Source organism: Chiloscyllium punctatum, chromosome 30, assembly GCF_047496795.1.
Source record: "Chiloscyllium punctatum isolate Juve2018m chromosome 30, sChiPun1.3, whole genome shotgun sequence".
Taxonomy (NCBI): Eukaryota; Metazoa; Chordata; class Chondrichthyes; order Orectolobiformes; family Hemiscylliidae; genus Chiloscyllium; species Chiloscyllium punctatum.
The window spans coordinates 11,324,576-11,339,575 of record NC_092768.1 but is presented as its reverse complement, the minus strand read 5'-3'; the positions used below and the strand labels follow the sequence as shown (position 1 = coordinate 11,339,575).

The 15,000-nt window shown below is 50.3% G+C and overlaps 1 protein-coding gene and 1 long non-coding RNA gene across 4 annotated transcripts in view; one reads left to right on the top strand and one right to left on the bottom strand.

Moving 5' to 3' along the window:
- LOC140455173 (uncharacterized) overlaps positions 1-15,000 on the top strand; it is a 459,457-nt gene that overhangs the window by 367,953 nt on the left and 76,504 nt on the right. The window lies entirely within an intron of this gene.
- Positions 4,497-14,380, bottom strand: LOC140455177 (uncharacterized). The gene is made up of 3 exons (XR_011952789.1): positions 14,335-14,380; positions 13,503-13,557; positions 4,497-6,828 (listed from the first exon to the last, which is right to left on the bottom strand). It is a non-coding gene; the product is annotated as an uncharacterized lncRNA (long non-coding RNA).

Below are 15,000 nucleotides of genomic sequence, written 5' to 3'. Positions count from 1 at the left end.
GACCATCTCTGACACCTCCCTCCCCTTCCTGGACCTCTCCATCTCCATTAATGACGACCAACTTGACATCAACATTTTTTACAAACCCACCGACTCCCACAGCTACCTGGATTGCACCTCTTCTCACCCTATCTCCTGCAAAAATGCCATCCCGTATTCCCAATTCCTCCGTCTCCTTCGTATCTGCTCCCAGGAGGACCAGTTCCACCACAGAACACACCAGATGGCCTCCTTCTTTAGAGACCGCAATTTCCCTTCCCACATGGTTAAAGATGCCCTCCAACGCATCTCGTCCACATCTCACACCTCCGCCCTCAGACCCCACCCCTCCAACCGTAACAAGGACAGAACGCCCCTGGTGCTCACCTTCCACCCTACCAACCTTCGCAAAAACCAAATCATCCAGACATTTCCACCACCTCCAAACAGACCCTACCACCAGGGATATATTTCCCTCCCCACCCCTTTCCACCTTCCGCAAAGACCGTTCCCTCCGCGACTACCTGATCAGGTCCACGCCCCCAAACAACCCACCCTCCCGTCCTGGCACCTTCCCCTGCCACCGCAGGAACTGTAAAACCTGTGCCCACACCTCCTCCCTCACCTCTATCCAAGGCCCTAAAGGAGCCTTCCACATCCATCAAAGTTTTACCTGCACATCCACTAATATCATTTATTGTATCCGTTGCTCCCGATGTGGTCTCCTCTACATTGGGGAGACTGGGCGCCTCCTAGCAGAGCGCTTTAGGGAACATCTCCGGGACACCCGCACCAATCAACCAAACCGCCCCGTGGCCCAACATTTCAACTCCCCCTCCCACTCTGCCGAGGACATGGAGGTCCTGGGCCTCCTTCACCGCCGCTCCCTCACCACCAGACGCCTGGAGGAAGAACGCCTCATCTTCCGCCTCGGAACACTTCAACCCCATGGTATCAATGTGGACTTCAACAGCTTCCTCATTTCCCCTTCCCCCACCTTACCTCCATTCCAACCTTCCATCTCAGCACCGTCCTATGACCTGTCCTACCTGCCTATCTCCCTTCCCATCTATCCACTCCACTCTCCTCTCTGACCTATCACCCTTACCCCCACCTCCATCCACCTATCCCGCTCTCAGCTACCTTCTCCCAGCCCCACCCCCATCCCATTTATCTCTCCTCCCCCCCCACCCCCACCCCCCCGAGGCTCCCAGCCTCATTCCTGAGGAAGGGCTTTTGCCCGAAACGTTGATTCTCCTGCTCCTTGGATGCTGCCTGACCTGCTGTGCTTTTCCAGCACCGAACTCTCGACAGTGTGTGATATCAAAGCTTGATGTGTAGGGCTTGGGCTAAGGACATGGGAGAGCTCAAGCCCTCAATTTATTGATCTCAGTATTGAGTCCTGAAGGCTGCGAGGTTCCCCCAAACAGGAAATGAGATGTTGTTCTTCCAGCTTACACTGAGCTTCACTGGAGCACTGCAATAAGCATGGGACAGTGCTGTTAGCCAGGGAACAGGGGTGGGGCAGGGGGGTTAAAGTGGCTGGGATCTGAAAGCTCAGGGTCAGTCTACCGGTGGACCCCTCCACCGAGCACCTACGCTCTGTCTGCAAAAAAGACCGACACTGTCCCCGTACCTCTGTGTTAGTGAGGTGTGTTTTAGGAGTTTCCCCTCTGTCCTCGATCCCAGCATGTCTGTCACCCTCCACTACCCCACCTCAGACACTTGCTCCTCCTTATCTTCTTCCCTCTGATGATACCCTTTCAACGTGGTTAAGTGACACATCGACTCTGCTTCCTAACATTGGTAGTATTTATCAGAGGAATCGTATTTCTAACTATTTTACAGGTTCACCTCACAAAGGCATTGGTACCCGAACTCCCCTGAATGGTTAGGGGAATGGGGCTGGGTGGGGTGCTCTTCAGAGGGTCGGTATGAGCTTGTTGGGCCGAAGGGCCTGTTTCCACACTGCGGGGAATCTACAATTCCTCCAACTCCCACTGGAAATATTCCAGTTGCTGAACGTTTTCCTGCTATTGTTGTAAATGTTCCTGTGTTACCACCCACACTCCTGGCAAACCTTCTGGACTCATAATGGAACATTGCAGATTAGTCTGATCTGCTATATTCACTGCTCATTATTTAGTCGTCCCATGAGGCGTTTGACAAGGTTTCCCCATGGTAGACTGGTTAGCAAAGTTAGATCACATGAATACAGGGAGAACAAGCCATTTGGATACAAAACTGACTCGAAGTACAAGTCAGAGGATGGTGGTAGAGGGTTATTTTTCAGACTGGAGGCCTGTGACCAGGAGGTATGTCAGTAAGTTTACAGCTGACACCAACATTGGTCGTGTAGTGGGCAGTGAGAAGTTTATCTCAAGAATACAATGGGACTAAGATCCAATTGGTTGAGGAGTGGCAAATGAAGTTTAATTTAGATAAATCAGGGCAGGACTTATACACTTAATGGTAAGGTCCTAGGGAGTGTTCCTGAACAAAGAGACCTTGGAGTGCAGGGTCATAGCTCCTTGAAAGTGGAGTCGCAGGTAGATAGGATAGTGAAGAAGGCGTTTGGTATGCTTTCCTTTATTGTATAGGAGTTGGGAGGTCATGTTGCGGCTGTACAAGACATTGGGTCGGCCACTGTTGGAATATTTTATGCAATTCTGGTCTCCTTCCGACCTGAAGGATGTTGTGAAATTTCAAAGGGTTCAGAGGATTGGAGGATTTGAGCTACAGGGAGAGGCTGAACAGGCTGGGGCTGTTTTCCCTGGAGCATCGGAGGCTGAGGGGTGACCTTATAGAGGTTTACAAAATTATGAGGGGCATGGATAGGATAAATAGACAAAGTCTTTTCCCTGGGGTCGGGGAGTCCAGAACTAGAGGGCATAGGTTAAGGGTGAGAGGGGAAAGATATAAAAGAGACCTAAGGGGCAACTTTTTCACCCAGAGGGTGGTACGTGTATGGAATGAGCTGCCAGACGATGTGGTGGAGGCTGGTACAATTACAACATTTAAAAGGCATTTGGATGGGTTTATGAATAGGAAGGGTTTGGAGGGATATGGGCCGGGTGCTGGCAGGTGGGACTAGATTAATTTAGGATATCTGGTCGGCATGGACAGGTTGGACCGAAGGGTCTGTTTCCAAGCTGTACATCTCTATGACTCTATGTAATCAGACAAGCAGCTTTGCTACCTCTTGTCGATTCTAAAGGACTACTCAGTCTAGCATTAGTGGATTAGATTCCCTACGTTATGGAAACAGGCTCTTCAGCCCAACAAGTCCACACCAACCCTCTGAAGAGTTACCCACCCAGACCCATTCCCCCACATTTACCCCTGACTAATGCACCTAACACTATGTACAGCTTAGCATGGCCAATTCACCTGACCTGCACATGTTTGGACTGTGGGAGGAAACCCGCGCAGACACGGGGAGAACATGCAAACTCCAGACAGACAATCTGTCTGCCTGAGGATGGGATCGAACCTGGCGTTGTGAGGGAGCAGTGCTAACCACTGAGCCTCCGTGCTGCCCTCAATTATGTAAGACCACATCCAGAAACGAAAGCAGGTCATCAGTCTAAATCCAATTTCTAGAAACTAGTCTTTTCAACACAATTAGAGCTGGGGTCATGGCAGAAACTTTGTGTGGTTTTTGATTGATACGGACGACCATTGGGATGAAGTTACAACTATATTCAGACTGGTTATCTGAACATTTCCAGCAAGCCATGAGCAGTTTGGGTATAAAACTGTTCAAGTTAACTGTGTACCAGCTGTAAACACAAGGAGCTTTGTTAGAGGTGCCATCAGACTTAGCTTCCCATGGTTAGGGCACACTGACTCAGTTACCAACAGGATTTGGGAAAAGGATTACATTTCTGACTGTTTGATATCAGGGATTTCCCTATCGGACCAACTGGATTTAACCTGTTGGAACTGATGTATGATTGTGAGGTTAGAGTTTCTTCAACATCAATGAGGGGGATGTCACTGAACTAAAAAGTCACCTCCTCAACCAAAACAGAAATAGCTGGAGAAACTCAGCAGGTCTGGCAACATCAGTGGAGAGAGAGCAGAACCAATATTTGGGTGACTGTCGCTAGGAAAAGGTGGTATTTATCCTGGGAATTGGAGGTGGGAAGTGAACGATGGGTGGAGATTTACTCCCGAGAGAGAGAGAGAGCGCGCAAACAGTGAGCAGGTAGACAAAGGGGTGAGTTGGGGAGAATTGAGAATCTGCTCATGGGGCTGTCAGGGGATGAGAATGGTCTGGCTATGCCCATGTGATCACAAGGCCTTGGGGTGTGAGGGTAGGTAAAGGGCATGGGTAAAAGGTCATGCTCAGATCCTAATATTACTGACAGGAGCCCCCAGTGTGTTAGAGAGCAGACCAAACCCCCCCCCACTCCTCCCCCCTCAAATGTAAATGATCCCAACCTTCACCTTATTTAAAGGCATTTGTAAGGTGCAGTGTTCCAGATGTCATTCGATTGGTTACATCACTCGGCTTTAAGCAAAACATACTTTATTCTTACTCTGTATTTCAAATACAATAAACCCAGAATTGGTATAACTATTGTAAAACGTAAAAGAATAATGGGTTATTTAACTCCAGAACAGTAACTTCCAATATCGATGAACACACCCTTGGAAAAGGCAAATTCAGTGAAATGGATTTTCTCTCATTCTCTCATAATGCTAACAGGAGTGAACACAGGCAGGGGGTTCCTGACATGACTGGGCAGTGAAGACCTGGAGGGGGTGGTCACAGCTGAAGGAAGCACGGTGGGCCGTGTCAGACTGAGCTGAGGAGGAATGTCCTCCCCCAGAGAGTCTGTAGGGATCAAGGGATATGGGGGAAGGGTGGGATTGGGATATTGAGCTCAGTTATCAGTCATGATCGTATTGGATAGCAGAGCTCAAAGGGTTGAGTGGCCTCTACCTGCTCCTGTCTTCTATGTTTCTAGATGAGGCAGGTTGATTGAATTATACAGCTCTAATCACAGGGTGGGTCAGAGTCGAGGGGCTGAATGGCCTTTCCTGGTGCGATTGTCAAAAACAGGTGGCGGGGAGAGATTCAAACAACAACTGAAGACGCAAGTCCATGTCTGATCAATTTATGTGGGAAGGCCTGACCAACTGCTCAGGCAGCACCTCCCAAACCCACGGCCACTTCCATCCAGAAGGACAAGGGGCAGCAGATCCATGGGAACCCCACCCCCTGCAAGTTCCCCTCCGAGCCCCTCCCCATCCCGACTTGGAAATATATCGGCCGTTCCTTCAGTGTGGCTGGGTCCCAATCCTGGAATTCCCTCCCTAAGGGACATTGTGGGTCTACCCACAGCACATGGACTGCAGCGGTTCAAGAAGGCAGCTCACCCCCACCTTCTCAAGGGGGGGGGCAACTAGGGACAGGGGCAGGAAATGCAGCTCACCCCCACCTTCTCAAGGGGGGGCAACTAGGGACAGGGGGCAGGAAATGCAGCTCACCCCCTCCTTCTCAGGGGGGGGGGGCAACTAGGGTCAGGGGCAGTAAATGCAGCTCACCCCCACCTTCTCAAGCGGGGGGGCAACTAGGGACAGGGGCAGTAAATGCTGGGCCCAGTCATCGACACACGCATCCTCCGAGTGAATAAAGAGAAAATGACCATCTTAGACTGTAGAAAGCCAGGAGAGAACTGAAACAATGTGAAAAGGGGGAGATTATGACAGCAGTGGGAGAAAGGGACTGCGTGGATTGTTCAAAAACAACTGTTGTCAATGTTCAGCTGTAGAAAGGGGAAACACTGGGGGCAAATGGCATTGTACCCCCCCCTCCCACCTAGAGGGGGGAGGCCAACGTTGAGATGGACAGAGCTGCTTTGGGATCTGGATACTTACAGTCATGACCCAGAAGAAGAGAACTGTCTTTCTCCACGACACATGACCGAATTCGATCTGTGGTTTGAATGTCTCCAGAATGCAGCGACCTGACCTGCTCTGATGTGGAACAGTACACAGCGTCCTGCTGGTAGGGAGAGGGTCTCCAGAGGGTCTCGAGAGGGTCTCGAGAGGCCAGTGCACCCTTCCCATTATCCTCCCTCCTCGCCACACAAAGGGGGGGATTCCATAAGGCAGCTCTCTGCTCCACATTGGTCACAAAATGACCCACAATCCAAAGGTGAAGGGGATAGAGTGCTCGTCGATAAGCACATCTTACCAAGGATCTGAACAGCACGATTACCATTAGTGCAGTCTCCTTCAAATAGTTTTCCCTGAGTTCACTGGAAAGAACCAGACAAAGTCATCCCACTGTGTGTTTATACAGAGTCTCCATCATATGCACATATTCCTGCTGTATATTTACAGTGTCTCTGTAACAGATCTCAGGGCAACATTCCCACTGTATGTTTACAGAGTCTCTGTAACAGAGAGATCACAGGGTGATATTCCCACTGTGTGTTTACCATGTCTCTATAATATAAACCGAGATCTCAGGGCAATATTCCTACTGTATGTTTACAGTGTCACTAGAATGTATAGAAACGTTACCTTCCCAACAGAGTGTTTTCAAAGCAGAGGAGAAAGAGAGTGACGACTGAGACCCCCCCCCCCACCGAATGATTTTTAACCAGTAATTTCAATCTTCAATGCAGATTTCAGATAATTATTTACATGATCTGTTCAGAAACTGCCTAACATGTCTACCAAGCTGCTCGCAAAAGCACGCAGATTAAAGAAAACACACACAAAACGAAACTGGAAAAACTTGGGAGTGCTGCCGCATCACCGAAAGTCAGCTGGTCAGACCTGAGAGGATCAGCGGAACCCCCACCTTCTCTCCGCCCGTCACTGATTCATCTAGAACAGAAATAGAAATAGTTTAGCCCAAGAACAACTGCCACAAGTTTCACAGAGAAATCTGCAGATTGTAATCATCACTCTTGGGAAAAGAAACAGTCATTTGTTCCAACAAAGTCTGAAGCAGACTGGAGGATGAGCATCTCAGTTTAGAATTAGCCACCTTACACCATTCCCCACCAGCCAAGGGTTGGATCTTGCCCTTACTCACAGTTTGGGGTTTCATATTTTAGCTGTTTCATTATTCACGAATTGTTCAATTAGGTCTGCAACCAAAGTCTTGGGAAGCAGAGGTGGAGAGGGTGGACAGTGTCAACTTCCTCCGAGTGACAATAACCAACAGCCTGTCCTGGATTACCCATGGAGATGTTACGAAGGCACAACAACGCCTCTTCTTCCTCAGGAGGACCCAGGCCCTTCAGTATGATCCATACGGCCCCCTCACCAACTCCGACAGATGCACCATTGGGAGGGGACTGTCCGGGTGTGTTACAGTCTGGGACGGCACCTGCTCTGCCCAGGGACTGTGAGAAACGACAGAGGGTGGTGGGCACAGCCCAGACCAGCACAGGAGGCCACCTTCCCACCACAGACCCCAGTTACACAGCTCACTGACGGGGAAAGGCTGCCAACATCATCAAAGACCCCACCCCGGGAATGTTCTCCTCCCTGTTACATCAGGCAGAAGGTACGGAACGTCGAACACACGCACCAGCAGGTTCAGGAACAGCCGTTATTACACTGATTAATTTCAAAACAAACATGGATCTTGCTTTAGTGCACCTCCCGTGCAATGTAACCCTGTACCCCTGACTCTGTCCCATCACCCGATCACCCGTACGGCCCCGTTTCTATGATCTGCCTGTACCCCTGACTCTGTCCCATCACCCGATCACCTGTACGGCCCTGTTTCTATGATCTGCCTGTACCCCTGACTCTGTCCCATCACCCGATCACCCGTACGGCCCCGTTTCTATGATCTGCCTGTACCCCTGACTCTGTCCCATCACCCGATCACCTGTACGGCCCCGTTTCTATGATCTGCCTGTACCCCTGACTCTGTCCCATCACCCGATCACCTGTACGGCCCCGTTTCTACGATCTGCCTGTACCCCTGACTCTCTCCCATCACCCGATCACCCGTATGGCCCCGCTTCTACGACCTGCCTGTACCCCTGACTCTGTCCCATCACCCGATCACCCGTACGGCCCCGTTTCTATGATCTGCCTGTACCCCTGACTCTGTCCCATCACCCGATCACCCGTACGGCCCCGTTTCTATGATCTGCCTGTACCCCTGACTCTGTCCCATCACCCGATCACCTGTACGGCCCCGTTTCTACGACCTGCCTGTACCCCTGACTCTGTCCCATCACCCGATCACCCGTACGGCCCCGCTTCTACGACCTGCCTGTACCCCTGACTCTGTCCCATCACCCGATCACCTGTACGGCCCGTTTCTATGATCTGCCTGTACCCCTGGCTCTGTCCCATCACCCGATCACCTGTACGGCCCTGTTTCTATGATCTGCCTGTACCCCTGACTCTGTCCCATCACCCGTACGGCCCCGTTTCTATGATCTGCCTGTACCCCTGACTCTGTCCCATCACCCGATCACCCGTACGGCCTCGTTTCTATGATCTGCCTGTACCCCTGACTCTGTCCCATCACCCGATCACCTGTACAGCCCCATTTCTATGATCTGCCTGTACCCCTGACTCTGTCCCATCACCCGATCACCCGTACGGCCTCGTTTCTATGATCTGCCTGTACCCCTGACTCTGTCCCATCACCCGTACGGCCTCGTTTCTATGATCTGCCTGTACCCCTGACTCTGTCCCATCACCCGATCACCTGTACAGCCCCATTTCTATGATCTGCCTGTACCCCTGACTCTGTCCCATCACCCGATCACCCGTACGGCCCCGTTTCTACGACCTGCCTGTACCCCTGACTCTGTCCCATCACCCGATCACCCGTACGGCCCCGTTTCTACGATCTGCCTGTACCCCTGATTCTGTCCCATCACCCGATCACCCGTACGGCCCCGTTTCTATGATCTGCCTGTACCCCTGACTCTGTCCCATCACCCGATCACCTGTACGGCCCCGTTTCTATGATCTGCCGGTACCCCTGACTCTGTCCCATCACCCGATCACCCGTACGGCCTCGTTTCTATGATCTGCCTGTACCCCTGACTCTGTCCCATCACCTGATCACCCGTACGGCCCCGTTTCTATGATCTGCCTGTACCCCTGATTCTGTCCCATCACCCGATCACCCGTACGGCCCCGTTTCTATGATCTGCCTGTACCCCTGACTCTGTCCCATCACCCGATCACCCGTACGGCCCCGTTTCTATGATCTGCCTGTACCCCTGACTCTGTCCCATCACCCGATCACCCGTACGGCCCGTTTCTATGATCTGCCTGTACCCCTGACTCTGTCCCATCACCCGAACACCCGTACGGCCCCGTTTCTATGACCTGCCTGTACCCCTGACTCTGTCCCATCACCCGATCACCTGTACGGCCCCGTTTCTATGATCTGCCTGTACCCCTGACTCTGTCCCATCACCCGATCACCCGTACGGCCCCGTTTCTATGACCTGCCTGTACCCCTGACTCTGTCCCATCACCCAATCACCTGTACGGCCCCGTTTCTATGATCTGCCTGTACCCCTGACTCTGTCCCATCACCCGATCACCCGTACGGCCCCGTTTCTATGACCTGCCTGTACCCCTGACTCTGTCCCATCACCCGATCACCCGTACGGCCCCGTTTCTATGATCTGCCTGTACCCCTGACTCTGTCCCAGTACCCGATCACCGGTACGGCCTCGTTTCTATGATCTGCCTGTACCCCTGACTCTGTCCATCACCCGATCACCTGTACGGCCCCGTTTCTATGATCTGCCTGTACCCCTGACTCTGTCCCATCACCCGATCACCTGTACGGCCCCGTTTCTATGATCTGCCTGTACCCCTGACTCTGTCCTCAGTACCCGATCCACCTATACGGCCTCGTTTCTATGATCTGCCTGTACCCCTGACTCTGTCCCATCACCCGATCACCTGTACGGCCCCGTTTCTATGATCTGCCTGTACCCCTGACTCTGTCCCATCACCCGATCACCCGTACGGCCCCGTTTCTATGATCTGCCTGTACCCCTGGCTCTATCCCAGTACCCGATCACCCATACGGCCCCGTTTCTATGATCTGCCTGTACCCCTGGCTCTATCCCAGTACCCGATCACCTGTACGGCCCCGTTTCTATGATCTGCCTGTACCCCTGACTCTGTCTCAGTACCCGATCACCTGTACGGCCCCGTTTCTATGATCTGCCTGTACCCCTGACTCTGTCTCAGTACCCGATCACCTATACGGCCTCGTTTCTATGATCTGCCTGTACCCCTGACTCTGTCCCATCACCCGATCACCTGTACGGCCCCGTTTCTATGATCTGCCTGTACCCCTGACTCTGTCCCATCACCCGATCACCTGTACGGCCCCGTTTCTATGATCTGCCTGTACTGCTCCCAAAACACAACTTTTCCCTGTACTTAGGTAAACGTGACTACAGTAAATCTCTCCTCACCTGCTCTCTCCTCACCACAGTCAATAGATAATAGGTACAGGAGTAGGCCATTCTGCCCTTCGAGCCTGCACCACCATTAATTATGATCATGGCTGATCATTCTCAATCAGTATCCTGTTCCTGCCTTCTCTCCATAACCCTTGATTCCACTATCATTGAGAGCTCTATCCAACTCTTTCTTAAATGAATCCAGAGACTGGGCCTCCACTGCCCTCTGGGGCAGAGCATTCCACACAGCCACCACTCTCTGGGTGAAGAAGTTTCTCATCATCTCTGTCCTAAATGGTCTACCCCGTATTTTTAAGCTGTGTCCTCTGGTTCGGTACTCACCCATCAGCGGAAACATGTTTCCTGCCTCCAGAGTGTCCAATCCTTTAATAATCTTACATGTCTCAATCAGATCCCCTCTCAGTCTTCTAAACTCAAGGGTATACAAGCCCAGTCGCTCCAGTCTTTCAGCGTAAGGTAGTCCCACCATTCCAGTAATTGACCTCGTGAACCTACGCTGCACTCCCTCAATAGCCAGAATGTCTTTCCTCAAATTTGGAGACCAGAACTGTACACAGTACTCCAGGTGTGGTCTCACCAGGACCCTGTACAGCTGCAGAAGAACCTCTTTGCTTCTATAACTCAATCCCTCTTGTTATGAAGGCCAGCATGCTATTAGCCTTCTTCACTACCTGCTGTACCTGCATGCTTACCTTCATTGACTGGTGTACAAGAACACCCAGATCTCTCTGTATTGCCCCTTTACCTAAATTGATTCCATTTAGGTAGTAATCTGCCTTCCTGTTCTTGCCACCAAAGTGGATAACCATACATTTATCCACATTAAACTGCATCTGCCATGTATCTGACCACTCACCTAACTTGTCCAGGTCACCCTGTAATCTCCTAACATCCTCCTCACGTTTCACCCTGCCACCCAGCTTTGTACCATCAGCAAATTTGCTAATGTTATCACTAATACCATCTTCGATATCATTAACATATATTGTAAAAAAGCTGCGGTCCCAGTATTGATCCCTGCGATACCCCACTGGTCACTGCCTGTCATTCCGAAATGGAGCCGTTTATCACTACACTTTGTTTCCTATCAGCCAATCAACTTTCAATCCAAGTTAGTACTTTGCCCCAATACCATGTGCCCTAATTTTACTCACTAACCTCCTATGTGAGACTTTATCAAAAGCTTTCTGAAAGTCCAGGTACACTACATCTACTGGATCTCCCTCGTCCATCTTCAGAGTTACATCTTCAAAAATTCCAGAAGATTAGTCAAGCATGATTTCCCCTTCATAAATCCATGCTGACTCTGACCTATCCTGTTACTACTATCCAGATGTGTCATAATTTCATCCTTTATAATAGACTCCAGCACCTTTCCCAACACTGAGGTCAGGCTAACTGGTCTCTAATTTCCTGCTTTCTCTCTCTCACCTTTCTTAAAAAGTGGCTCTGATCTGAAGGAGCTGATCCCAAATCTATTGAACTCTGGAAAATAATCACCAATGCATCCACGATTTCTCGAGCCACCTCCTTCAGTACCCCTGGGATGCAGGCCATCAGGTCCCGGAGACTTATCAACCTTCAGACCTAACAGTCTCTCCAACACCAATTCCTGGCAAATATAAATTCCCTTAAGTTCCAGTCCTTCAGCCACTGTTACCTCAGGGAGATTGCTTGTGTCTTCCCCAGTGAACACAGATCTGAAGTACCAATTCAATTCTTCTGCCATTTCTTTGTTCCCCGTAATATATTCCTCTGTTTCTCTCTTCAAGGACCTAATTTTAGTCTTAACCATTTTTTCCCTTTCACATACCTAAAAAAGTTTTTACTATCCTCCTTAATATTATTGGCCAGTTTACCTTCGTACCTCATTTTTTCTCTGTGTATTTCCTTCTTAGTAATCCTCTGTTGTTCTTTAAAAGCTTCCCAGTCCTCCGTTTTCCCGCTTATCTTTGCTATGTTTCTCTTTTAACTTTATATGTTTCTTAACTTCCCTCGTCAGCCACAGCCACCTCTGCCTCCTCATAGGATCTTTCTTCCGTTTTGGAATGAACTGATCCTGCATCATCTACATTATACCCAGAAATACCTGCCCTGGTTCCCTCCACTGTCATCCCTGCTAAGGTATTGCACTATTGAACTTTGGCCAGCTCCTCCCTCATAGCTCCATAGTTCCCTTTATTCAACAGAAATATTGTGACTTCCGATTGTACCCTCTCCCTCTCAAATTGCAGATTGAAGCTTATTGTATTATGGTCACTACTTCCTAATGGCTCCTTCACTTCGAGGTCTCTGACCAATTCTGGTTCGTTACACAATACCAGATCCAGAATTGCCTTCTCCCTGGTCGGCTCCAGCACCAGCTGTTCTAAGAATCCATCTCTGAGGCACTCCACAAACTCCCTTTCTTGAGGCCCGATACCATCCTGATTCACCCAGTCTACCTGCATGTTGAAATCCCCCATAACTGTAGTAACATCTTTGTGACAGGCCAATTTCAGCTCCTGATTCAACTTACACCCTACATCCAGACTACTGTTTGGGGGCCTGTAGATAACCCCCCCCAAGAGGATCTTTTTACCCTTCGAATTTCTCAGCTCTATCCACACTGACTCTACATCCCCTGATTCTAGGTCCCCCCCATGCAAGGGACTGAATATCCTCCCTCACCAACATGGCCACCCCACCCCCTCTGCCCGTCAGTCTGTCCTTACGATAGTACGTGTGGCCTTGAATATTCATTTCCCCAGGCCCTGTCCACTTGAAGCCACGTCTCAGTTATCCCCACAATATCGTATCTGCCAATTTCCAAAAGAGCCTCAAACTCATCCACTTTATTTCTGATGCGTGCATTCATATATAATATTTTTAATTTGTTACCCCCCTCACCCTTCCGATCAATCCCTATTTCACTCAACCTTACGGCATGATCCTTTTTTTTGAGTTTTCTGCTCGGTAGCACTGTCTCCCTCTCTCTGTTCAGTATCAGTGGTGTCCTCAGTGGGAGCAGCACAGCACAGCACTCACAAACAGGAACTGTGGTTAAAGCTCCCCCTTTATACGTACCGACAGTTCGTCAGCGCCTCTCTGACAGCTGCCTGGATGTTTAGTTACTTTTCACCTGGAAGAGAGGGTGCAGTGAGTAATGAGGTGAGAGATTGGACAGGAACACTCCCTGCCTATCCCTCTCCCTGTCCCAGTCCAGTGGGTCTCAGTCTCAGTGTGACACAGATACCCACAAGTGTTTACCTCCTGTAGTATCTCCGGGTCCCTCCCCGTACCTCACTGTCTGCCCCATTCACACCTGGCACATGGCCAGCACGGGGTGGGTGGGGTTAGGATTTATTGTCCTACCCACTGTTGGCTCCACCCCCACCAGCAGGAATAATTCCCATTAACCAGCAGGAATAACCCCATTAACCAGCAGGAGTAGCCCCCATTAACCAGCAGGAATATCTCCCATTAACCAGCAGGAATAACCCCATTAACCAGCAGGAATATCCCAATTAACCAGCAGGAATAACCCCATTAACCAGCAGGAATAACCCATTAACCAGCAGGAATAACCCCATTAACCAGCAGGAATACCTCCAATTAACCAGCCCTCACAAACCATCAGGAATAACCCCATTAACCAGCAGGAATAACCCCCATTAACCAGCAGGAGTAGCCCCATTAACCAGCAGGAATATCTCCCATTAACCAGCAGGAATATCCTCCATTAACCAACAGGAATAACCCCCATTAACCAGCAGGAATATCCCCATTAACCAGCAGGAATATTTCCCATTAACCAGCAGGAATTGCCTTCGTTCTCCCTCCATTCAGAGCTGGAAGTTGCTTTGAGGTTAATCTCTATGACCTTTGCCCTGAGTCAGCGTGACCCTCAGCTGTTTACCTTTTCTGCTGGTCCTCCTTCTGTTCCAAACAGCAGGCCGTAAACTGCAAAAACAAACACATAATGGCCATGTGTACACTTTCCAACCAATAACCAGCAGGGATAGACCCCATTAACCAGCAGGGATAGACCCCATTAACCAGCAGGGATAGACGCCCATTAACCAGCAGGGATAGACCCCGTTAACCAGCAGGGATAGACCCCATTAACCAGCAGGGATAGACCCCCATTAACCAGCAGGGATAGACCCCATTAACCAGCAGGGATAGACCCCCATTAACCAGCAGGGATAGACCCCCATTAACCAGCAGGAATAGACCCGATTAACCAGCAGGGATAGACCCCCATTAACCAGCAGGGATAGACCGCAATAACCAGCAGGAATAGACCCGATTAACCAGCAGGGATAGACCCCGTTTAACCAGCAGGGATAGACCCCATTAACCAGCAGGGATAGACCCCCATTAACCAGCAGGGATAGACCCCATTAACCAGCAGGGATAGACCCCCATTAACCAGCAGGGATAGACCCCATAACCAGCAGGGGATAGACCCCATTAACCAGCAGGGATAGACGCCCATTAACCAGCAGGGATAGACCGCAATAACCAGCAGGGATAGACCCGATTAACCAGCAGGGATAGACCCCATTAACCAGCAGGGATA